Source organism: Dama dama, chromosome 5 (assembly GCF_033118175.1).
Source record: "Dama dama isolate Ldn47 chromosome 5, ASM3311817v1, whole genome shotgun sequence".
NCBI lineage: Eukaryota > Metazoa > Chordata > Mammalia > Artiodactyla > Cervidae > Dama > Dama dama.
Genome location: NC_083685.1, coordinates 13,562,290 through 13,589,063, shown reverse-complemented (window position 1 = coordinate 13,589,063; position 26,774 = coordinate 13,562,290). Strand labels below are relative to the sequence as shown.

General features: G+C 44.2%; 1 long non-coding RNA gene and 1 other non-coding gene across 3 annotated transcripts in view; both read left to right on the top strand.

Moving 5' to 3' along the window:
* LOC133055724 (uncharacterized) overlaps nt 1-26,774 on the top strand; it is a 129,149-nt gene that overhangs the window by 3,130 nt on the left and 99,245 nt on the right. The gene's annotated exons all lie outside the window — the stretch shown is intronic.
* On the top strand, nt 22,281-22,353 carry TRNAG-CCC (transfer RNA glycine (anticodon CCC)). The gene has a single exon. It is a non-coding gene; the product is annotated as a tRNA-Gly (tRNA).

Genomic DNA, 26,774 nt, shown 5'->3' with positions numbered 1-26,774 from the left:
TGTTACACAGCGGCTTCCCACTCACCACCTGTTTTACACACAGCCGTGTGTGTGTGTCAGTGCTACCCTCTCAGTTCATCCCACCCTCCTTTCCCTGCTGCGTCCCCAAGTCCATTCTATACGTCTGCATGTCTATTTCTGTCCTTCAAGTAGGTTCATCAGTACCATTTTTCTAGATTCCACATATATGCATTAATATATGATATTTGTTTTTCTCTCTCTGTCTTACTTTACTCTATGGGATATACTCTAGGTTTGTCCACATCACTACACATGACCCAGTTTGGTTCTTTTTAATGTCCTTGACTCATTCTTGTAGGAACCTCTCATTAAGTTTATTCCCACGGCGATATGGAACCTGAGAGAATCGTTACCCTTAGAAGGGAGCCATGCCCCAGTTTGTCCCTCTCCTTCTTAAAATGTATCCCTGTCCTGCATCTTAGGTTTGTAGTCTTGACCTTATTTTGTACCACACAACCTCACTTGGTGCTCCAAATGCTCTTAAGGGGACTGAACCTTCCTCAACTTCGTGAGAGTTTTCTGAAAGCCTCTTTTCATGAAATTCCTACTTTCACATCTCAACTCAGTTCCTCTGCAAAACCTGATAGAACTGTGACTCGGGGCTAGGAGCTGTCTCCTCCTCCATTGATAGTATGAAGGCAAACAGGTGCGGGTGTGTTCAGATAAAACAGGTAGAGGGTTGGATTTGGTCTGTGGGCTGTAGTGTGCTGACCTCTGGTCTAGAAAATCATATTTATCACTTCCCTGTCACTGGGGACTTCCCAGGTGGTGCTAGTGGTAAGGAACCTGCCTGCCAATGCAGGATGAGAGACATGGGTTCGATCCCTGGGTCAGGAAGATCCCCCGGAGGAGGAAATGGTAACCCACTCCAGTATTCTTGCCTGGAGAATCCCATGGACAGAGGAACCTGACAATCTACGATCCATAGGATTGCAAAAAGTCGGACACAACTGAAGAGACTTGGCAAGCACAGCATTTCACTCAGTAAACATTGATTAAATAAATGAATGAATTCCCACTTCAAAACAAACCTCTGGAGGGTAGTCTTATTTACTTCTGCAGTTCTAGTTCTTAGCATATAGTGAGAACTCAGTACATTTTGTAATAAATACTTGAATAAATTATGAAAGCATGTGTGTGTTAATGAATGTGTATAGAAGTGAGTGAATGAATGAATGAATGAATGAATGAATAAGGGAATAAATGTTCTTCAGTCTTGACCATTGAATGTATTCCTCATACAAGCATCTACTTGTATTTTAATGAGATGTACTTTGTTCCAGTTATCATTGCTGGGTAACAAAGCATCCCAAAATTTAGTGGCATGAATCAACTGTTTTATTTATTTTTAAACCTTTTATTTTATATTGGAGTATGCTTGATTTGGGGATGGGAATTGTTTTCACGGTTATCTTTGGAAAGTATAGATAATCGACCACACAGCTTGAACAAAGGAAGTTGTTCCTTTGTTCCCATGAGGGAGTTTGTTGCTTTGGAGAAAGATATTTCTCAGCATCTCTGAGATCAAAGTCTTAAGACCACTTACTGGAGAACCTGTCTGCTCCTCTGTTCTGTCCAGCGTGAGATGATCCCACCTAGATTCATGAGTAGATATAAGATGTAGTAGGTAGAATAATGACTCCCAAGTAAGTCCGCATCCTAGTTCAGTGATACACGTTACCATGTTACCTTACATGGCAAAAGGGCCTTCATAGATGTGATTGTCTTGAGATAGGGAGATTCTGGCACATCACAGAGAGAGTTGGAGAAGGAGATGGGATGACAATAGAGGATCTGAAGACCTCCCTCTTTAACAACTACACGGTTGGCTTTGAAGACAGCGGATGGAGTCATAAGCTAAGGAATGCTGGAGGCCTCAAGAAGCTGAAAACGCCAAAACGACGGGTTCTCCCCCAGGTCCTTCAGAAGGGACACGGCTCTTCTTTTTCAGGCTGTGCTGCGCAGCATGGAGGATCTTAGTTCCCCAGCCAGGAATTGAATCTGCAGCACCTGCAGCGGAAGCACCTGTCTTAACAATTGGACCGACAGGGAAATTCCACATATCTCTTCTGATGTCTTGATTTTTAGCCCAGTGAAGCCCATTTTCAGACTTGTGACTTCCAGATTGATAAGACAAGGAAATTGTGTTAAGTTAATGAGTTTGTGGTAATTTGTTACAGCTGCCACAGGAGAACTAATACATAACAGGACAACCTCTGGCTTTATGCCTGGCTTTGCCTCTTTCTGCAATGGTTCATGCCTTCAGAACTCTATGGACTAGACTGGGTGCCACCTAGTTGCTCACTCTGGGACAGTCGGAGCTTAAACATCTGATTTAGGCTAATTAGTCAGAGCCTAATCCATTGGCTACAGTGGATTCTAAAACTTTTCTTCCAATACTTGGATATTCTTCCAATTTCTTTGACATTTGGGAGATAGTATTTCTAATGAGAAAATTAGATGTGTAAGGGACCTCAACGTTTTCTCCCAATGTTTCCTCATTGAGCTGCTCTAGAATCTTGTGATTCACTGTGGTCCTCAGACCAACAGATGGAGTGTCATCTCAGTAAACCAGCACATAAAATGCAGACTCGAAGAGCCCACTTCGAGAGCCTACTGAGTCAGAATCTGCATTCAAACGGGAGCCTCAGGAGGTTTATGCCTGGAGAAGCAAATGGCAACCCACTCGAGTATTCTTGCCTGGGAAATCCCATGGACAGAGGAGCCTGGCAGGCTACAGTCCACAGGGTCACAAAGAGTCAGACACCTCAGCAACTTAACAACAACAATGGGAGATTTATGCATGTGTGTAAGTTTGAGTTGCATAGTTTAGAGATCTTAGTCCATTGATCCATCTCTCCAAGAGTCCTCAGAGAAAGCATCAGAATAGTTGTTTCCTTTTTAAAAAACAAAATAGAGATGGCCCTGATTGTGAGCAAATGTGCAAAAGCAGAACCAGTGTCCCCAGCTACTGATGCTGGGGGGTGGATTCAGGGTGCACATGGGGTTTCTCACTGTCACTTGATGCTGTTTCTAGGCTGAGGGAAAACAGACACCTGTGTGTTTTCTCCAGGAAATACATACAAAGAGAAGTTCGTGATGTTCTCGGAAAGGGGCCAGAGGTTTCACCCAGCTGAGGAGCAAGGATAGACGAACAAAAGAATGCTCATGTTTCCTTCAAAGTGGTCATAATTTAATTTCTATCCAGCGTCGCCTGGGTACATTGCAGACTCTCAAAAGCTGTTGTCTTTTTTTTTTTTTAAGTCATGCAACAGGGCTGTTTCAGTTTACATCTTCTCTAAGTAAAGCCATACAAATGCCATGTTTCTGAGTCTGCATGTTGCCAGGAACACACATATGGAGTGTGGTAGGGACGTGGTTGTGTAAGAGAATGAGGCAGCCGACTGTGGGCGAGAGAAAGGAACAGACCCGAGACTTTTCAGCCCCGAGACACATGGTTCGTGATCTTGGTGAGTTTCTGTTTTGATTCCAGATCCAGTGATTCTCCATTTCAGAAATGAATTCAGGCTGAAAATGACCCGAGAGGAGATGGGAAATGTCAAAAACTGAAAAGGAGGTCTCGAGTACAAAAACAGACCAACATCAAGAGAAAGAATCATAATTCTTTTGTCTTGGGGGGAAAATTGCTTTTGCTTTCCATTTTCATGGGGTTCCCTGGTGGCTCAGCTGGTAAAGAATCTGTCTGCAATGCAGGAGACCTGGGTTTGATCCCTGGGTTGGGAAGATCCCCTGGAGAAGGGAATGGCTGCCCACTCCAGTATTCTGGCCTGGGGAATTCCATGGACTATATAGCCCATGGGGTCACAAAGAGTCGATCACAACTGAGTGGCTTTCACTTTCACTTCCATTTTCATATTTCCTTAGGTGACATTGCAGGTAAGTGAGAGATTTGGGTACTCAGAACCCAGATCCAAATAAAGCATCTTCATTAAAGATGGGTGGGAATTGGATGGTAGGATTTTTCACATTGGGTTTTCTTAAGTCAAGTTATGACCCTTTTGCATTGATTGCTCAGTCATGTCCAACTCTTTGCAACCTCATGGACTGTAGCCCTCCAGGCTCCTCTGTCCATGGGATTTCCCAGGTAAGAATGCTGGAGTGGGTTGCCATTTTCTTCTCCAGGGGATCGTCTCAACCCAGGGATGAGACCCACGTCTCTTGTGTTGGCAGGCAGATTCTTTACCCCTGAGCCACCTAGGAAGCCCCACATAAAGTATAAGAAATTTCCAGAATAGATAAATCCTTAGAGACAGAAGGTGGAAATGGGAAGTGACTGCTGGATAGTATGGGTTTTCTTTACCGTCTGAGCCACCAGGGAAGCCCATAGACCTTTTGGGGACTATTATTTTTCATGGTCTGTAATTATTCAGAGCAATGGGAGAAGGATGGCTTGACTTTGAGTTATTTTTAAAATGTATTCTTTTAGACAATATCCTGCTAAACACCAGTATAGGGATTGATCTAACTTATTATACAACCAACCAAAATCAATTTACCACACAGCATGGTATGTAAATATACAAACTCTTCTTAAGATGCCAGAATTATAAATAAGTTGAAAAATACAGAGGAACGACAGGCAGAGAATCTTAGGCGTTCTCTCCGGCATTCGATGGGCTGACAATTTTATACACATAGTCTCCCATAATCATCAACATTCCTACAATATGTGGTGCTATTTTATTACGATTTTACTGATGAACTGAACTGAAATGAGCTGAAGGTCATTCCCCCATGTTTGCAAAGATGAGGAACCAAGAAGTTGGGATTTGAAGTCAAATATGTGACTTGGGTTTTCTGATTTCTATTGAATTCTCTCACTGAATTCCCACCACAAAGACAAACCTTTGGTTTAGTATTGTTGATCAGTTTTACAGCTAAAGAAACAGGATCCGTATTGGTGTCACTGAGTTTTTAAATAGCAGAGTTGGACTTCATGCTGAGAAATATCACACTGATCTCAGTGTTTGAACTTGCAGTGGATCAAAGTTACCCAAGGGAGGGAATCTCTTTGTAGACATGGGACAGTTCCATAGTTTGATGATGGTTACTCAACTGCATACCTGTTCTAATATTTCATGAAACTATACACACAACACACACACACACACACACACACACATACAGATGCCCACACACAGGAGTACACACACTGGTGAAATCTGAATAAGGTCTGTACCTGAATTAATAAACACCACAGTCAAGCAGTCAATTTCCTGGTCTTGACAATATACTCTGGTCATGTCAGATGTTATCCCTGGGGGAAGCTGGGTAACCTGTCAAGGAACCCTCTGTACTATTTTGTAACTTCTTGTGAGTCTTGTTATTTTAAAATATTGTCTTCAAATTCTTTAATGTTTTTCCTCCTGGAGAGATGGAATCCTTGTTTCCTCCCGTTGATTCTGTGAAGGCTCTATAATTGTCTATAGATCAAATACAGTGGCCTAGAGGACTTCCTTGGTGGTCCAGTGGTTAAGACTCCATGCTTCCAATGCAGGGGTTGCAGGTTTGATCCCTGGTCAGGGAACTAAGATGCCACATGTCACATGGCCAATATATACATATAGAAGGAGAGGTACTATGCCAGATTTTAGGCTCAAGTCTCAAGAATTTGGATGCCTCCCTCCCTGAATCTTGTGATACTATTTTTGGAAGCTCTGAGCCACTATGCCTGACATCAGACTTCCCTGAGGCTTTCATGTGGAGAGGCCACGACCAGGCATTCAATCAACAATTCCAGATGAACATAGCTTTCCATTCATCCCTGCTAAATCACCAGTCACAGATAAGAGACTTAGACTCTCCAGACCAGCCTGTTCTCCAGCTGATTAACCCTGAGTTATATCCACTGACACCACACAGGGCCCAAAAACCACCTAGCTGAGCCCTGCTCTAATCCTTGACCCACATAATCATGAGATGTAACAAGATGGTGTTATTTGATGCCTCTTAATTGTGGGTAGTTTGTTATATAGCAAAAGATAAGAAAATAGACTTTTCATTATCTGATAAAGAAAGGCAAGGGGCTAGATACACAGAATTAGATGATGTAACACAGTAGGCATTTCCTGTCCTTCTTTTGGCCTCAGTAAGACTGACTTTACCTTGAACATCACTTCCTCCAGGAAGTCCTCCTGGATGCTATAAATAGATTAAATTAGCTGCCTCCTCCCTTTCTCCCCTTTGGTTAGCAGTCATCAGAAGTATTTTGATAGTATGCTTCTTTCTTCTTTCTCTCCTACCACACAGCAAACTCCATGAGGTCAAGGACTAATTTTGTCTAACACATCACTATTCCACTCTGCCTGCTACAAAACCTATAATGGGTGATTATTGATTTTTTGAAATTTAGCCTTAATTGGAGGATAATTGCTTTACAGTGTTGTGTTCACTTCTGCTATACTACAGAATCAGCTTTGTGAAGTGCTAGTTGTTCAGTCGTGTCCGACTCTTTGTGACTCCGTGGACTGTAGCCCAGCAGGCTCTTCTGTCCATGGAATTCTTCAGGCAAGAATACTGGAGTGGGTTGCCATTTCCTTCTCCAGGGGATCTTCCTGATACAGGGATCAAACCCCAGTCTCCTGCAGATGCTTTATCATCTGAGCCACCAGGGAAGCCCCATGTATACATATATCCCCTCCCTCTTACACCTCCCCCCCAGTCCCCTATTCCACCCCTCTAGGTCATCACAGAGCACCGAGCTAAGCTCCCTGTCCTATGCAGCATCTTCCCACTAGCTGTCTATTTTTGCACAAAGTAGTATGTATACATCAGTGCTACTCTGTCAATTCATCCCACCCTCTCCTTCTCCTGCTGTGTCCGCAAGTCCGTTCTCTATATCTGCATCTCTATTGCTGCCATGTAGATAGGTTCATCAGTACTATTTTTCTAGATTCCACATATACATGTTGATATCTGATGTTTAGTTTTCTCTTTTTGACTTAGAAGTCAAGATACGGGTCCTCTCCATAATCCTGCTCAGCTCTGGTCTCACGTAGTTCTTTCTCTCTGGAGCATTGGGGCAGGTGAGAAGAATCCAGGTATGCCTCGAGCACCTGTCAGACAGATCCTAAGTCCACAAATCCATCTGCTGGGCAACAGCTCAGAAGCAGCAGGAGCCGGGAGGGCAGAGAGGCCAGGCGTGTGCCCGCCAATCCCCCACCAAGCTGGCGTCACCCTGGTTTGCTTACTTTCCTGCTCAGCCACGTTGGCGCGAGGAGGGCCGTTTCCACGGGCTCATGCCTGGTTGGCCATCAGCAGGGGAGCTCCCCAGTCCCTCCTGTGTTTGCCTTTGTGGCTCCCTCATTTAGCCTCTTGGGGAGGCGATCTGGCACCTCCTGGGCTGCCCTTGAAAATTCCAATCACAACAAATATTTACTGAGAATTACCCTCCAGCAACGCTCTGCCCGGGACAAAGCGTCAACCTCCAGGAGCTTAATATCAGGTTGACCAAAAGTTTGTTCAAGTTTTTCTGTAACATGGGAAAACTCACATGAATTTTTTTGGCCAACCCAATATTTCAGGGTTTTTTTACATTTTTGCGATTAAATATTTATTTATTTTTGGCTGTGCTGGTTCTTTATTGCTGCATGCAGGCTTTCTCTATTTGCAGCCAACAGGGGCTGCTCTCTAGTTGTGATGTGCAGGCTTCTTTTGTTGCAGAACACAGGCTCTAGGGTGCACAGACTTCAGTAGCTGCAGCATATGGACTCAGTAGTTCTCAGCTCCTGGGCTCTAGAACACAGGCTCAGTAGTTGTGGCGCATAGGCTTGGTTGCTCTGTGGCGTGTGGGACCTTCCTGGACCAGAGATTGAACCCGTGTCTCCTGCATCAGCAGGCAGATTCTTTAGCACTGAGTCCCCAGGGAAGCCTTCAGTGGTGTTTTTATCTGGTGGGAGGTGAGAGAAGACAGAAAGAAAACTGAACCACGGGCTTGTTCCTGAGCAGGTGCAGGGGGTGACCTGGAGTCAGCACTCATGGGCTTGCAAAAGTCCACTGACAAGCATTCAGAAACTTTGTGAGCTAGTTGTTAAACTCTGGGTAGCTGGAGGGTGGCCACAGTGGAAGTATACACATCATATCAGCACACACTAGAATCCAGCTCTCTCACACCAGCATGCCAGCACACGACCAAGGGATTCACTTCCTCTTTGTGAGCCTGCTTCCCTGTCTGAAAAACGGGTTATAAATCCTTACCTGAAAGCATTGCCCAAATCCTGAGACAGTATGGTGCTTGGCACGTAGCAGGGGACTCAGAAATAACTAGCTCCCTCTCCACCCCACTCTCTTCTTTCTGAACTAACATGGAAAGTTCACTGTGGGTTCAGTTTTCCTTTAGCTTTGTAGATTGATGAGTGAACATCGCTGAGTAGGGGAGAACAAGCATTTTAGGATGGAATGTGGGACAGTTACTCAGGGTAAACAGTGTTACTTTGGAAAGTCCCTGAAGTTTTTCAGGATCTCTTTCCACTCCAGGATTGATAAGGGGGTGGGGGCAGGGAGAATAAGATCGGGCACAGATATTGATGAAGCAGGTTAACATGTAAGGATCCAGGTAGCTTTGTAAGTTGCTCAGTTTGGGACAAGGGTACACTCATGATTCTTCTCTTTGGTCATTCATTCAAAAGTGCATTTGTTGAGCATCACAACAAGCCAGCTAATCTCTGAGCTAGACTCTGGATCTGTAGCTATGAACAGACATTTTCCTTGTCCTTATGCCCTTTGTCCAGTGGTCATGTGTGGTTGTAAGAGTTGGACCATATAGAAACCTGAGAGCCAAAGAATTGATGCTTTTGAACTGTGGTGCTGGAGAAGACTTTTGAGAGTCCTTTGGATTGCAAGGAGATCAAACCAGTCAATCCTAAGGGAAATCAGTCCTGAATATTCATTGGAAGGACTGATGCGGAAGTTCCAATACTTTGGCCATCTGATGCAAGGAACTGATTCACTGGAAAAGACCCTGATGCTGAGAAAGATTGAAGGCGGGAGGAGAAGGGGATGACAGAGGATGCAGTAGTTGGATGACATCACCGACTCGATGGACATGAGTTTGAGCAAGCTCTGGGAGTTGGTGAAGAACTGGGAAGCCTGGCGTGCTGCAGTCCATGGGGTCTCAAAGACTCAAACACGACTGAGCGACTGAACTGAACTATGGAACTGAATGGATTAATAGTGAAGATGATCATGGAGAAAGCCATTAAAAGTGCCTAGATGTGGGACTTCCCTGGTGGTCCACTGGTTAAAATCCACTTGGCAATGCAGGGGGCTCAGATTCAATCCCTGGCCAGGAAACTAAGATCCCACATGCTGCAGAGCAACTAAGTTCACATGCCACACCAGAGAGCTCAAGTGCAACAGCTACTGAGTCCGAGTATTGCAACTAGAGTCCGTGTGCCACAAAGAAAGATTCTGAATGACACAATGAAGATGTCGTGTGCTGCAACTAAGACCTGACACAGCCGATTAAATAAATGGATATTTTTAAGTGCATAAGTGTAATATAAGGGGAAATGCAAGCCATTGCATAGGCAAGGGAAACAGTTTTTGTTGGAAGCTAAACAAGTGACCTATAAGCAAAGCTTGAGGGAAAATAACCTTTTGTCAGGCTAGGTGAGGAATGTGCAGACAGACTCCTGGATGCCTCCTGGTGTTCCTGCCTTGTGTAATCCTCTCCCCTTGGTGTGAGCAGGACCTGAAACTTGCTATGACTAATAAACAAGACAAAGGAGATGCACTGCCACTTTCATGATTGCTTAGCAGAGGACTGTAACTTCTGTCTTGCAAACAGACTTTCTCTTTTGCCTTCTTGGCCTGCATGGAGATGAAATGACCATGTTGAAAAGGTCCATGTGACAGGGAATTGGCAGCACCATCCAGTCAACAGCCTAAAATGATCTGAGTCCTATCCACAGCCCGGTGGATCTGGAAGTGGGTCCTTCCCTCGTTGAGCTTTCAGATGAGACCTCAGTTCCAGGCCACAACTTGATTGTAGTCTTGTGAGGGACCCAAAGTAGAGGACTCAGCTAAGCCAGACCCAGACTCTTCATCCACGGAGACTGTGAGTTATTAAATATACTTTTGTTTTAAGCCACTAAGGTTGTGATCATTTGTTATGCAGCATAGCTAACTGATACAAAGCAGGTACCAGAATTTATTCCAGGTACAGAGAACCATATGTGTGAAGAGGATGAAACAGAGAGAGAGTCTAAACTGGAGGAAGGATAAGCAGGCCGAAAACTGGAGTGACTATGAGAGCAAAAGGGTGCTGAGACGTTAGGCAGAGAGGTTAGCCCAGGTCATGTTCTACAGGCCCACAGAGGCTGTGGAACAGTTTCTGGCATTTATATTGGGAACTTGGCTCAGCTGGTAAAGAATCTGCCTGCAATACAGGAGACCTGGGTTTGATCCCTGGGTTGGGAGGATCCCCTGGAGAAGGGAAAGATTACCCACTCCAGTTTTCTGGCCTGGAGAATTCCATGGACTGTATAGTCCATGGGGTCACAAAGAGTCAGACACGACTGAGCGACTTTCACTTCACTTCACTTCACTTCATACTGGGGACTCAGATCAATGAAAAATTGGTAATTGTGAGCTTGATGGAATTTGCTTTTCAAAATGCATAGGTAGCTCAGACCAGGAGTTGATGGTTGATTTATAGGGAAGTGGGCACTTTCAAGAAATATTTGGAGGTGGGATGGGTAGGATTTGATGTCAAAGTGGATACAGGGAGAGAGAGATGTAGAGTCATCTATTGAAATGGAAAAAGAGGTTTTGAGTTTGAGGTTTTTGAGGCAGTTAGAATATTCTGGATCTGTCTGGGGAGCTTAAAGGCTGAGGTGGAAATCAGTCTTTTGATCCCAGCTTCTGTCTGGGTTGTCTCGACCTCCCTCAGGCATGATGGTTTAGAATTTGCCTAGCTACTGAGCACAATTAACACATTGTGTAAAGATTTCATTAGCATGTGGAGAAGGCCTGGCTGCAGAATAAATCTTCATGTCATTTTGTTGTTGCTAATTATTTCATCTGAAAGCACTTAAAAATGTGATTGACTATACCTTGGTCAGAGGAAATATGTTGATCTCCCTGGGGAGCCAAGGCATAGCTCAAAATAGTATGGATTTATTTTGAATGTCTGAAGTCTCCCATCACACTGTAGGTTTATCAGGGATGGATTATTGCAAGAAGTTTGTGGAAGCCACAGAATGATCAAGTTCTATTTAATGAGAGATGTTGTTCAGTCACTAAGTCTTGTCCGACTCTTTGCAACCCCATGGACTGCAGCACGCCAGATTCCTGTGTCCTCCACTATCTCTTGGAGTTTGCTCAAATTCATGTCTGTTGAGTCAGTGATGCCATCTAACCATCTCATCCTCTGCCTCCCCATTCTCCTTTGGCCTTCAATATTTCCCGGCATCAGGGTCTTTTCCAGTGAGTCAGCTCTGTGCTTCTGGTGGCCAAAGTATTGGAGCTTCAGCTTCAGCATCAGTCCTTCCAATGAATATTCAGGGTTTATTTCCTTTAGGACTGACTGGTTGGATCTCCTTGCAGTCCAAGGGACTTATAAGTGTCTTCTCCAACACCACAGTTCAAAAGCATCAATTCTTTGGGGCACAGCCTTCTTTATGGACCAATTCTTATATCCATACATGACTACTGGAAAAACCATAGCTTTGACTATCTGGACCTTTGTCAGCAAAGTGATGCCTTTGCCTTTTAATATGCTCTCTAGGTTTGTCATAGATTTCCTTCCAAGGAGCAAGCTCTTTCAATTTAATAAGAGAGGGGACATTAATTCATTCTTCCTTTATTTATGTCTTCACAGTATTTTTTCTTCTTATGTGCAGTTCATCTGTAAAGGTTTTGATAATTGGCCCGTAAAGTTGCTTGACTTTTGTGAGCCTTGGTTTTCTCCTGTTTGAAGCTTGGCACTTCATACTCACAATCAAGCCATCAGGGCTCAGATCTTGGTGAAGCCTGGCTGGTTTTTCCTACTAGAATGTAAGCCCTCACAGGGCTTACATTATATTTATATGTTTATATAAACATATATAAGACAAAATTATGTTTATATGTTTCACTAATGCTTTTGGAGACACTGGGGACACAATAAGTGTTTGCTGAATGAATAAATGACATGTATATTGCAACTGACATCTAGAAAGCCCTCAGCAAGTGGCAGTCATCTCCACTTTTATTCCTCCCTCTTCCTCCCCTGCTCTGTTCCTCTCCTTCTCTCTTTCAGCCTCCTCCTCTATCTTCTTCCTCTTGAGTTTGAGAAAATGACTGAGATACCCTCATGACTGGGTATCTGATTTGCTGTTGGCTTTCCCAGCATATGTATGATCATATCTGCTTCTTTTTATATTATGAAATCAGAGGATTATCTTTCCTGGCAAGAACTGGTTAAACCTGAGCAGCAGAAATCAGTGCTATGGGACTGGCAGATCAGTTCTTCCTTGGAAAGGATGTTTCTATTTTGGGAGGTGGTTGATGAGTATCATACTTGTTCCTTGATTTAGATGCTATTTGCTTCAGCTCAGGGAAGAATGAAGTTACCCTAAGAATTGAGAAGGTGAACAGTCTAGACTTTAATTCCCTGCTTCTCTAAATGGAATACTCATCCTTCATGAATTCATCAATCCATCCACCCATTAATCCCCCCCCCATCTTCCCATCTATGCATCCATCCAATCACTCACTCACTTAATCACTCATGAGCTCATTCACTTTTCTACTCAAAGAAATATCTGTTGCCCATCAGCTATGCACCCCACTTCATGCTAGAAACTAGGGATATCATGATGACCAAGATGAGCGTAGTTCATGCCCTCAAAGGAGCTTGTAGTCTAGTGCAGGCACTTCATAGGCTATTAGGGAGCAGGAAATTCTGCCGAGTGGCTCAGACTGGAGAGGATGCTTAGCCTCCATCCTGCAGATGGTGAGTGAAGAAACTTTGGGGTAACAGACAATGAGCTAATTGCCTTCTAGAGATAGCATACAGAACATGATACATAATACTCTTTACTACCTGGTTAACAACTCCTAATATTAAATTCTCTCTATGAAAATAACTGATGGACTTTTTGTCTCCAGCCTGGATCCTGACTGATAGACACAACTATGCAAAGAGTAAATAACATGTGGCCATGTTTACTTTCTAATATGAAATGAGTAAAAAAAAAAAAAGGAAGCAAAACTGTCAGAACAATATGATCAGAACCTTATTGTCTTTTCTTAGCTACGTGTCTTGTTCACAAAAAACTGAAAAAATACTATACCCCAACGCAAAATAAAAAGTTAAAAAAAAACCCTGATATAGGATTGGAATATAACCTTAATTAGTTTCAGGTGTATAGAATAATGATTCAGTGTACATATATATTGCAAAATGTAGGCTAGTTAAGTCTACAATTTCAACAAGTAGGCTTCCTAGGTGGCGCTGGTGGTAAAGACCCTGTCTGCTAATGCAGAACATGTGAGAGATGTGGGTTTGATCCCTGGGTTGGGAAGATTCCCTGGCAGAGGAAATGGCAACCCACTCCAGTATCCTTGCTTGGAGAAGCCCATGGACAGAGGAGCCTGACAGGCTATGGTCCACAGTGTCACAGAGAGTCAGACATGACCGGAGGGACTTAGCACACATGCAGTTAGTTAAGCCTAGTTAACCATCACCACACAATGTTACATATGTCTTATTGTGATGAGAACTTTTAATATCTACTCTCCTAGCAACTTTCAGATATACAATATACAGTACTATAAAATTTTATTCTTTAAAATACTTAATTGAAGCATAGTTGACTTCATACAATATTATATTACTTTCAGGTGTACCACATAGTAATTTAATATTTTTATAGATTGCACTTCCATATAAAGTTATTGTAAAATACTGATTATATTCCCTGTGCTGTACATTAGTACCTTGTAACTTACTTATTTTATACCTAGTAGCTCGTATCTCTTAATCCCCTTCACCTATTTTGCCCTTCTCCCAATATTATTAATGTCACTGCTCTGTACATTTCATCCCAGGGTTTATTTATTTTGTAACTGTAAGTTTATACACTTTGATCACCTTCACCCATTTTCCCCACTCTCCACCTCCAGTGCCACCAATTTGTTCTCTGTATCTCTGAGTATTTTATTTCTTAATGTGTAGAGAATAAAGAATGAAAATTAATGTAAAAAATCAAAGTGATCAGCGGCAGCCTCCGATGGCCAGCACATGCATCCATGTAATAGAAAGTCCCTAAGTCCTACTTTGACTTCCCACGTGGCACAGTGGTAAAGAATCTGCCTGCCAATGCAAAAGATGCGGGTTTGATCCCTGGGTTGGAAAGCTCCCCTGGAGAAGGAAATGGCAACCTGCTCCAGTATTCTTGCCTGGAGAATCCCATGGACAGAGTTGCCTGGTGGGCTTTAGTCCATGGGGTCACAAAGAGTCGGACATGACTGTGATTGATCACACACACAGAAGTCCTACTTGGCTGAATCCTTTCCCCCTGTGGCTCACGAGAAGCCAATGTGTCTGGCTCAAGACGCTTTGAAACTTTTCCTAGCGAGTCTGCTTCCCTCCCTCGCCTGTACTCTTGGGAGATGTAGTGGGGTCCTGGTTACCATCCATCCCACCAAGGAGCACGGAGGGGCTTCTTTTGATGTGGGCACAGTCAGGGAAGGAATCATTTTAGGAGAACAGCCCAGTTGATCTTGGATCCCATCTCTATGGCAACGCAGCTACTAGGACTGAAAACCTGATTTTGTTTTGGGCTGTGGTGGCCACTAATTATAGGCAGTTCCGAGTCCCTTGGCTTTTCCCTAAAAAGGTCTGTGTTTATTTGTTGGCAAGGCTTATCTACTCTTTTCCCCTTTTGAACTCTCTTCCTCCTCTTCTTCCATTTCTCCAGTCTTCAGGGGTGGGCGGTGGAAATCTTTGTTGCCTCTGGAGGATGTTTGCTTTGCTGGTTGTTATGGAGATGAAGAGCGGATGACAAAGCAGGCTTGGGAAGGGAAGGATGAGCACAGGGACCCGAGGCAGCCCTTTGCCCAACTTAAGATTGAGTTCAAACATATACCCGGGACTCAGTCATCTTGATCCAAGAGATTGACACTCAACTCAATTTTATTTCCAATTTTCTTCTCAGGTGCTCCATTAAACACAAGGAAACATGTCTTGTTTCCATTGTTTTTCTCTTAAATTTTTGTTGGAGCATAGTTCCTTTATCCTGTTGTGTTAGTTTCTGTTGTACAGCAAAGTAAATCAGCTATATGTGTGCAAATATCCTCTCTTTTTGGATTTCCTTCCCAATTTAGGGCTTCCTTGGTGGCTTAGATGGTAAAGAATCTACCTGCATCGCAGGAGATGTGGGTTCTGTGCCTGGGTCAGGAAGATCTCTTGGAGAAGGAAATGACAACACACTCCAGCATTCTTACCTGGAGAATCCCATGGACAGAAAAGCCTGGTGGGCTACAATCCACGGGGTCGCAGAGTCCGACACGACTGAGCGACTAACGCCTTTTTTCACTTTCCCACTTAGGTCGTCACAGAGCACTGAGCAGAATTCCCTGTGCCACACAGTAGGTTCTCATCAGTTAGGTGTTTGTACACAGCACCGTATGTATGCCAGTCCATCCCACCCTCTCTGCCCCGCCTTGGTGTCCGTACATCTGTTCTCTATGTCTGTGTCTCTATTTCTGCTTTGCAAGTAGGTGCATCTGTACCATTTTTCTAGATTTTGTTGCTTTCTATCAGGTTGCAAATAGCTTTCGAAAGGCTATTCTGAGCAGAACACCCAATTGACTGACTTGGCCCCTCTATTCTTCTTCTTTTTTTTTTCTTTTCAGTTCATCCAGTTCAAAACCAGTCACTCAGGAACACTAAGAACATCAAATATCAACCCAGCCCTTGAGAAGCTGGCAACTAGTAGGAGTGGTTAAGACCCAGAACAAAGCACATGGGCTTTGGACCCATCAAACCTGATTCCCAGAACTGGCTCCGCCGCTCACCAGCTCCTTGGCCTGGGGCCATGCACTCAGCCTCTCTGAACTTGTTTGCTCATCTGTCTAATGGAGCGCCTGACACCTAACTCTCTAGGCAGGATGAGAGAAAATGCACATAAATCTACCAGCATAGTGCCTGACGCACAAAAGTGCTTATTTAATGAGTGGTTGTTAGGATTAACTTGATGTTAACAAATGAAACAGACATGTAATAGGAAAAAGATGACAATATATAATAAAATGATAATATAAAATGATAGATGATAATATATAATATATATTTTATATATTACATATATCATATACTAATATGATATATGATAATATATGATAGAAATGATAATATATGGAGTTAAGTGCTTTTAACAGCAGAACTGAAGGAAGTGGTGAGAGATAGAAACCTATGGACTTTGAAGATAGATGGTGGTTCCAAACTCATTGGCTCCATGTATGCAGTGGGTTGACACTGGGCAAGAGATTTAATTCCCCAGGGCCTTGGTTTTCCGATCTGTAAAATGGGAACAATAACACAGTAGGGCCAACTCACAGGTTTGCTGTGAGTTTAAAGAGGATGATATGTGTAAAGGTTCAGCACAGTTCTGGGCTCACAGGAATTGCTCAATTAACTCAGTTGCTAGAGGAAGCTTTCAAGAGGAAAAAGTGACTCACAGGGAACAGGCACATATGAGAAATCAGATAAAGAAAAAGTAAATCAAAGCAAAGCCTCAGGACTTCTCTGATTAAGAATCCGCCTGCCAGTGTGGGGCACATGGGTTTGATTGCTGGTCCGGGAAGATTCCACATGCTGCGGGGCAACTAAGTCCATGAGCCACACGAGAGGAGCCAACACAACACAACACAACACAAACCTGCGAACCACAACTAGAGAGTAGCCCCCATCTGCTACAACTCAGGAAAGTCCAAATACTGCAACGAAGATCCAGCCCAGAAAAAAACAAACAAAAAAAACAAACAAAAAAAAACCCCAAAAATGAAACAACAACAACAAAAATAACGAAGCCATCTCCTGGGTCTATAGAAAGGCAAGTTGCTCTACCGTCGCCCTGTCTGGTATTGACAAATGTCTTTGGTGTTCCCAGAGAGACTTCTGAGGCTCTTTAAGATTTTAACTTCTCAAAGAAATCTTCAAAGTGTCTACTTTGACTGAAGCAGGAAAATGATGGATATGTTTGGAAGGATTTTGAAATGCAAAGGGTGAATGTGTTTTTCAGGCTGGATTGTTAATCAAGCAATGGGGACTCCCAGTTCCTAAGCCTGTGGGAGCTCTGACACCCTGCTACAGGGCAACTTGAGAGTGTTCATGGGTGGTGTAGGTAGTGGGCGTTTGTTAATATCCTAACCAGGGGGGTGTAACCACTTTATAGGCAAAGCATTTCTAAGCTGATAAGTTATCCCAAATGCTAACTGTGCAGTCAGTCATTCCTGGTTATGCCCGCAGGCTTGGCTGGTGGCCTGGACTCTTGTCATGTTCACACAGGTCCATAGCTTACCTGCAGACACCACCAGGAAGCCAGAGGTGAAAGGAGGGATTCGGGCTTCCTTTGCCATGATGCACTTAAAGCAGCTAATTTGCATGGTTGGGGTAGTCCCCTAAAGATTTAAGCAGTCAGAGACTTCCCTGGTGGTCCAATGGTGAAGAATCTGGCTTGCTAATGGACCTTGACCTTGCTTCTTGCTTCTTGACCTTGCTTATGTTCAATCCCTGGTCTAGGAACTAAGATCCCACGTGCCCTGGAGCAGCTAAGCCTGTATGGCACAACTAGAGAAGCCTGAGTGCTGCAACTAAAACCTAATGCAGGCAAATAAATATTGGGGGGAAAAAAAGAGGTTAAGTAGTCCAGGTGGGCCCTGCTCTAGGTACCCTCAGTAAACATTCAGTTCCGTTCAGTCTCTCAGTCGTGTCCAACTCTTTGCAACCCCATGGACTGCAACATGCCAGGCTTCCCCATGGCTTTAGTCACCATCTGCAGTGGTTCTGGAGCCCAAGAAAATAAAGTCTGTTACTGTTTCCATTGTTTCCCCATCTATTTGCCATGAAATAATAGGACCAGGTGCCATGATCTCAGTTTTTTGAATTTTGAGTTTTAAGCCAGGCTTTTCATTCTTCTCTTTCACTTTCATCAAGAGACTCTTTGGTTCCTCTCCACTTTCTGCCATACGGATGGTGTCTTCGGCATATCTGAGGTGACTGATATTTCTCCCTGCAATCTTAATTCAAGCTTGTGCTTCATCCAGCCCGGCATTTCGCATGATGTACTCTGCATATAAGTTAAGTAAGCAGGGTGACAATATACAGCCTTGATGTACTCCTTTCCCAATTTGGAACCAGTCTGTTGTTCCATGTCCAGTTCTAACTGTTGCTTCTTGACCTGCATAAAGATTTCTCAGGGGACAGGTAAGGTGGTCTGGTATTCCCATCTCTCTAAGAATTTCCCACAATTTGTTGTGATCCACACAGTCAAAGGCTTTAGCAGTCAATGAAGCCAAAGTAGGTGTTTTTCTGGAGCTCTCTTGCTTTTTCAGTAAATATTACTTGGCCAAATAGTTCATGTGGGTTTTTCCATAAGATGCTATGGGGAAACCCAAATGAACTTTTTGGCCAACCAAGTATCTGGCATCCTGCAGGCTGTCCCATCGGCACAGCTGGTCCCACTTAACTAGGGGAGGCAGAGGGCAGAGGGCATGGGTCTCGCAATCAGCAATCAAGCCAACCAGGGTCTGAACCCTGGTTCTGCCGCTTCCTAGTAATCAAGCCAACCAGGGACTGAACCCTGGTTCTGCTGCTTCCTAGCTGTAGCCTAGTTGTTCCATCTTTATGCATCTCTGTTTCCTCTCTTCCAAAATGAGTTATGGATAGATAGCATCTCTGAGGAGCAGAGTCTGTGTCAAAGACTGTTGCAAGCATTGCATGCAGTATTGTATGTCCAATGCCTGTTCAACAAACATTAACATACTAATGCTTGCTGAACATATGCTAGGTACTCTTCTTTTTTTTAAATTTTTTTCAAAATTGAGGTCGAGTTAATGTACTGCCTAGTGGTTCAGTGGTAAAGAATCTGCCTGCAATGCAGAAGACATAGGTTCCATCTCTGGTTTGGGAAGATCCCCTGGAGAAGGGAATGGCAACCCCCTCCACAGTATCCTTGCCTGGAGAATTCCATGGACAGAGGAGGTTGGCAGGCTACAGTCCATGGGGTCGTAAAGAGTCGGACATGACTTAGTGACTAATCAACAACAACAAATAGTTAATGCATAGTAGTATGTAAGTAATAGGTATACAATATGGTGATTTATCATTTTTTAAAAATATTTTAATTTTTTTATTTGTCTGTGCCTATCCTTAGTTGCGGCCCTTAGGTTCTTTAGTTGAGGCATGAGAACTTTTAGTTTGGCATGTGGGATCTACTTCTCTGACCAGAGATGGAACGCAGGTCCCCTCCTACATTAGGAGTGCAGAATCTTAGCCACTAGGCCACCAGGGAAGTCCCAGATTCATAGTTTTTAAAGGTCATGCTCCACTTATAGTATTGTAAAATATTGGCTATATTCCCCATTTTGTACAATATATCCCTATAGCTTATTTTATACATAATAGTTTGTACCTCTTTATCCCCTACCCTATCTGGCCGCTTCCCCCTCCCTCGCCCCTCTGGTGACCACTAGTTTGCTCTCCTGGAGAAGGAAATGGCAACCCACTCCAGTGTTCTTGCCTGGAGGATCCCAGGGACGGGGGAGCCTGGTGGGCTGCCGTATATGAGGTCGCACAGAGTCACACACGACTGAAGCGACTTAGCAGCAGTTTACTCTCTATATTTGTGAGTCTGCTTTGTTTCTGTTATATGGACTAGATGGTTGCACTTTTTTAGATTCCATGTATAAGTGATCTCACACAGTATTTGCCCTCCAAGTCCATCTATGTTGTGGCAAATGGCAAAATTTCATTTTTTTTTTTTTTATGGCTGAGCCATCTAGGTACTATTCTTAGCACTTTACATTCATCAGCTTATTTAATCTTCCCAACAAATCTGTGAGGTATGAACTATTTTTGTCCCCATTTTACAGATGTGGAAACAAACAGATAGATGAGGTCACTTTCCCAGGGTTACAAATTAAGTCGTAAAAGGAACATTCAAAGGATGCCTGACTCCAGTTCTTACGTCCTTGACCACCGGGTACTACTTCCTCTCAATAAATGATAAATGATCAGTGTTTTATTTTTCCAGTCTTTTCTGGGTGCCTGTGAGTTATGTGAATCCCACTCAGAATCCAGAAATAACCACAAGCCTGTCTTTTTCCCACCACGGAGATCAGTGGCCGATCTCAGGCCATTGAGCTCCATACAATTCCGTATACTTATTTATAGCAAGACATAACTAAATTCTGTCCATCCAGGCTCTCACTCCCTCTCTCTGTTACTCCCAGGGGGCCTCTTAGTAGCTTATTTGGAGCGAACACCATCCGGGAAAAAAAAATTCACTAAGAAAAACAGGAATCAAGACGTCAGGACGGGTTGCCGACAGGACCTTTGATCTGGCCAGAAATAAATATAAGAGAAGCTGTCGAGAGCTCTCTTGCCCGATTTCCATCTAAAGCAATAGAAATAGGTCTCAATCACGGAGCCCCTCCGCTGCCCCCAGGCCTGATGAGGGTGGAAATGTGGTCTCTACTTTGCAATGGAAATCCAGCGGCTCTCAAGAACTTTGCTGGCAGACTCTGCCTCCCAAGGGGAGCTGGGGAGATAATGTCCATTGTTCATTGCAGCACTTTTCATGGTAGCCAAGATATCTAAGTGTGTGTTGAGGGATGAATGGAAATTGTAATATACAGATATATAAAATATGATACAAATTATATGTGTGTGTGTGCTTAGTCGTGTCCGAAAATTCACAACCCTATGGACTATAGCCCGCCAGGCTCCTCTGTCCATGGGATTCCTCCAGGCAAGAATACTGGAAGTGGGTTGCCATGTCCTCCTTCAGGGGATCTTTCCTTCCCGACCTGACCCAGGGATCAAACCCGTGTCTCCTGCATTGCAAGCAGATTCTTTACCTGCTGAGCCATCAGGGAAGCCCATAAATTATATATAATATGATATATTGTTCAGTCTTATAAAAGGAGATCCTGCCATTTGCAACAACATGGATGAGCCTGCAGGATATAATATAAAATGAAATAATCCAGACACAGAAAGAAAAATCCTTCATGATCTCATGAACATGTGGAATCTAAAAAAAGTTGAACACATAAAAGCAGAGAGGAGAACCGCAGTAACAAGGGTGGGGAGGTGGAGGAAATGGGGAGATGCTAGCTTCCAGTGTCACCATAGCCTCCAATCTACCCTCACTGATTAGACTGGCTACATGGACAGACCTTGCGTTGATGCCCCACTGAGTGCTACCCTAAACCTAGAAAACAACTACCTGTCTACAGATGTCCAAATATCTACAAATTAAATATCTTTAAGCTGTGAGCTGACCTTTCTGTTGCTTGAAACTGAAGGAATCCTAATGGGTTGAAGTTTAGTCTTTGGGTTCTTAAGTGAAGTGTGAAAGTCGCTCAGTCATATCCGACTCTTTGCAACCCCATGGACTATACAGTCCACAGAATTCTCCAGGCCAGAATACTGGAGTGGGTAGTTTTTCCCTTCTCCAGGGTATCTTCCCAACCCAGGGATCAAACCCGGGTCTCCCGCACTGCAGGCAGATTCTTTACCAGCTGAGCCACAAGGAAAGCCCAAGAATACGGGAGTGGGTATCCTTTCCCTTTTCCAGCAGATCTTCCCTACCCAGGAATCGAACTGGGGTTTCCTGCATTGCAGGCAGATTCTTTACCAACTGAGCTATCTGAGAAGTCCCTTTGAAAACTTCCCAAGAAAGACAAAAGAAGAGAGATTTGTTGACTAAGGTGAGGGTGGATGCAACTTTATTCCCCTGAACTGGGAGAACAGAGAGAGGATGGATGTGGTTGCTGGGATGGATGCACAGAAGGTTTCTGCTCTTTTGCTTCAGTTGTGCCTGACTCTTTGTGACCCTATGGACTGTAGCCCACTGGGCTCCTCTGTCCATGGGATTTCCCAGGCAAGAATACTGGAGTGGGTTGCCATTTCCTTCTCCAGAGGATCTTCCTGATGCAGGGATAGAATCTGGGTCTCCCGAATTGCAGGTAGATTATTTATCGACGCACACGCAAATCTCTAACATAAAAGCAGTTTAGGGTCTTCCCTGGTGGTTCAGTGGTTTGGACTCGGTGCTCCCAATGCAGAGGGCCCAGGTTCAATCCCTGGTCAGGGAGCTGTATCCTACATGCCTCAACTAAGGGTTCACATGTCACAACTAAGACCCTGAACAACCAGAAGGAAAAAAAAAAGCATCTGAGATGTTGACCATCTGAGTGGATGTCTGACTCTCAGACAGGTCAGAGCATCTTTCCTGTTATTTCGGGGAGGAATGGAGCCAAGTTGTTCATGGAGCCACATGTAATTCATGGAACCAAGTAGTTCATAGAGTGAGTTTTGCTCTTCCTAGGTATCTTCTCTCAAGATCCAATTTTAGACTACCATCAAGGAGGAAGGGCTTGTGAAATTACGGCCAGCCAGGGTCACTGGAGCTCAGGCTAGGAACTTGGGTCATGGGAGATATTTGACTTGCAGGACCCCTTCCCACCAGCCCTCTAGATTTGGGATGCTCTCAGTCAAGGGGACGTTGCTGTTCCTACTTGTGCAAAGAGTTCTCCCAGGGTTAATAAAACCAGTTGTCTCTGTGCTGTGCTGCTAGACAGTCAGATGCAATTTGCACTCCGCCATCCTCTGCATACCATCTGCAAGCATTTGCGTGTCCCCTCGCTCTGGCTCTGGATTGGAGAGCTGACCTCTTCCTCCCTCTCCCTTCCTCTTCCCACCCCCCACCACTTCCTCCCATGACATCTGAGGGGCAGCCTTGTTTGTCCCAATGACCGTCTTTGAAAGCCTCCTCCTCCGCTGCAGCCTCGTCTCCATTTCGCTCCCCCATTCCAAGCCCAAATGCCTTCCCCAGCACACTGCCGTTTGTCACCAGATGTTAGAGGTTGCAAAACGACCCCCTAGCTTTTACATCTTCCTTTATTGTATTCGCCTTCGCTCTTCCTAGGACTCTGAGCACAACCCCCCCATCCTGGCGTGTGTAGGCTGACCTCCACGCGCTCTGGAGTCAACTGATTGCGCCTGAATCCACTTAAAGGTGAAAGGATAAAGCAATTTTCTTCAAGATGTGGCCTAAACTGTTTAGTCTTGGAGGTCTCCAAAGGGCAGGAATGAAAGGATGCCTCTCCTACCCCCCACTTTGGTCTTAGAGCACCCAATCTGGGCTTGCCTTGATGAGAGCAATTTGGAAGAGTTTCATCCTCTGCCCTGGGGTGGGTTTGTCCTGCAGACTCAGGCCCATAATGTATGGACAGTGTCAGCGCTTGCAGTTAGCAGACTTTAAAATAAAAACAGAAGAAAAATGAAAAGGGGTCATCATCAGTTGGTCCCGCATCAAAAAGTCAGGAGGCATCAATGCAAATGGAAAGAGTTGTCATCCATCAATGTGACACGGGGACAATGGACTGTGAGTTGATGTATTTAAAAAAAAAAAAGTTTTTCTTTTTGTTTGTTTATTATTCTTTATTAATTTTTATTGGAGTAGAGTTGCTTTGCAATGTTGTGTGAGTTTTTGCTGTGTAGCAAAGCGAATCAGTTATATGTATACATATATCCCCTCTTTTTTAGATTTCCTTTCCATTTAAGTTATCGCAGTGCATTGAGTAGGGTTCCCTGCACTATACGGTAGGTTCTCGTTAGTTATCTATGATATTTTATACATAGTAGTGTGTATATGTCAATCCCAATCTCCCAGTTCGTCCCACCACACCCCTCAGCCATAAGTTTGTTCTTTACACCTGTGTCTCTATTTATGCTTTGCAAATAGGTTCATCTGTACCATTTTTCCAAATTCCCCATGGAAGCCATTTTTTATGATATTTTTGAGTTGATATTTTTAATTAAGAGAGGAGACTGGAAGCTTGGGCTGGAAGCCAAACAGCTCTCAGCCCTCTCCACTCACTGCTAAAGTACATCCGGCCCAATTTGGCCCTGGAATATTTTTGATTAGGGAATGTTAGAGTGTGATTGTCTGAAGGTCAGGAAGGTGGGATTGGGGGGTGGAGTGGAGGAGGGGCGAGAGGGGCTGCATACTCAGAGGCCCCAAGCTACACAAATAGACCCCATTCAACTCTCGGTTCTGGTCCATAATCCACTGTGGCTCTTGAGAAAGTCACTTCTCTCTGAGCCTCAGTTTCCCCCAAGATCTATTTTGAGGATTGGTGCAAGGGGGCGGTTCCCTTTGAGTTGACTCCTACACTTCCTCTTAGTGCCTGTGTGGATGAGTACATGCTCAGTCACTTCCGTCATGCCCCACTCTTTTCTACCCCATGAACTGTAACCCACCAGGCTCCTCTGTCCATGAGTTTCCCGGGCAAGAATACTGGTGTGAGTTCCCATTCCCTTCTCCAGGGGGTCTTCCTGATCCAGGGATTGAACCTGTCTCTCCTGCACTGACAGGCGGATTCTTTACCACTGAGCCACCTGGGAAGCCCCTTGCTCTTAGTATGAGCCAGTTAATGAGTCACCTATTCCTGGCTAGTGCCAGCATTTGACACCGCAGCCTGGAGGGACCAGAGAGACAGATCTTATCTTCCTGGGACTGCTTGTCCAGGGTCCCCTTTTCTCCTAGTTGCCTTTCTTTTGCAGCCTTTGTAAGCAGTTCTGTGAAGCACTCTGCATGGATTCTAGCATGCAACTCACCCTAACTGTTTTGTGTGTAATATATATATATATATATATATATATATATATATATATATATTTACATATTTATGACTGTGCTGGGTCTTCTTTGCTGAGCGGGCTTTTCTATAGTGGCAGTTTGTAGGCTTCTTGTTGCAGTGGCTTCTCTTGTTGCTTAGCATGGACTCTAGGGAGTGTAGGCTTCACTAGTTGTGGCTCCCAGGCTCTAGAACACAGGCTCAATAGTTGTGGCCCATGGGCTTCGTTGCTCCTCAGCATGTGGGATCCTCTCGGATCAGGGATCAAACCCATGTCTCCTGTATTGGCAGGTGGATTCTTTACCACTGAGCCACCAGGAAAGCCCCCTTACTGTACTATAAATGCCTGGTGGCTTATTTGGTTTCTACTAGTAGACGATGAGCTTTCTGTAGGCAAAAGCCATGTCAAGCTTGCTCCATGGTGTAATCTCCCAGTAACTCACATAAATGTAATTCTGGGCAAGGGACTTATCTGATTCTCAAATTTGTCCAGCTGAAAAATGAGACTAAAAAATAGTACTTGCTTGGACTTCTCTGGCAGTCTGGTAGTTAAGACTCAGAGTTTCCAAAGCAGGAGCTGCAGGAGACACGGGTTCAATCCCTGGGTCGGGAAGATCCCCTGGAAGGGAAAATGGCAACCCACTCCAGTATTCTTGCCTGGAAAATCCCATGGACAGAGGAGCCTGGCTGGCTACAGTCCACGGGATCGCAAGAGTCAGACATGACTTAGCGACTGAGCACACACACATAGCCCATTAAACAATGTTGTCATAGTTTCAGGTGCACTGCAAAGTGACCCAACCATACCTACACACGCACCCATTCTCCCCCAAACTTCTCTGCCAGCCAGGCTGCGAGTTCGGCTCTTTTAAGCCAAGCTAGTGGCGAATCTGGGTGGAGGGTAGTTGCTGGCGGGAAACATAAGGAAACCTCCAGATACCTAATGCTCTCTTATGTGACTGGGGCACAGGTTACACTGGTTTGTTCAGTTTGTGAAAATACCTTAAGCCGAATACTTCATAATCTGTGCACTCTTCAGTATGTAGATGTCAGTAAAGGTTCAATATAAACAAGGTTCAATATAAAAAAAATCAATATATTTTTAAAAGTTTGGTTTTTTTAATATGGGAGGGGAAAGAGCCCTTTATTAAACCAGTCTTAACCATTTTTGGAGGCTTTAGCACAAGTCAACAATTATTTATATAATGAAGGGAGGAGTTCATCGCTTTCATCAGATTTTCAAAGAAAACCATCACCCCCTGAAAGATTAAGAACAAATGCTATGTGATTTTGCAGGGGATGGAAAGATGGAGGTGGGGAGGTGATTGTAAAAAAAAAAAAAAAAAAAATCCCTGGGAGAAACTTGTTTCCTGTTCAAAAGGTATCAGCCCTGAAATGCCCAGCTAAAGGCTGTTGGAAGTAGGGGAAGGTCAAGTTGAGTTCTTCAAACAGACCCTGCTTCCAAGTTCTTGGTCAATCTTGTTTTCTCTCCAGCGGCAGGAGCTCAATTTGCTGTCCCCCCCACATCTGTGGTTTATGGTAGTGTGTGATACTTGGGGGGTGATTTATTGCTGGGCTCAAGCTTAGGAGAAGGCTTCTAGAGGAAGGCCCCCACCCCCATCCCTTTGTAATTTAGGGAGAATTTTTTGAATTCCCCAGGCCATTGGCTTCTGGCAAAAAATGAATGTGGGTCATTTTGGGAATAGACGCTCCCCGGCATATGTGTCCCTGTAAAGAGAGACGGTTGGTTGGGGGAAGTGGCTTGGCCCCGTAAATCATCAAGCATTTGGAGTATATCGTCTCTTCTTATGAGATATGAGAGGGAGAGGGAGAGGGAGAGCAGACACACGTGCAGGGCCCTCTCACAGGAGAGG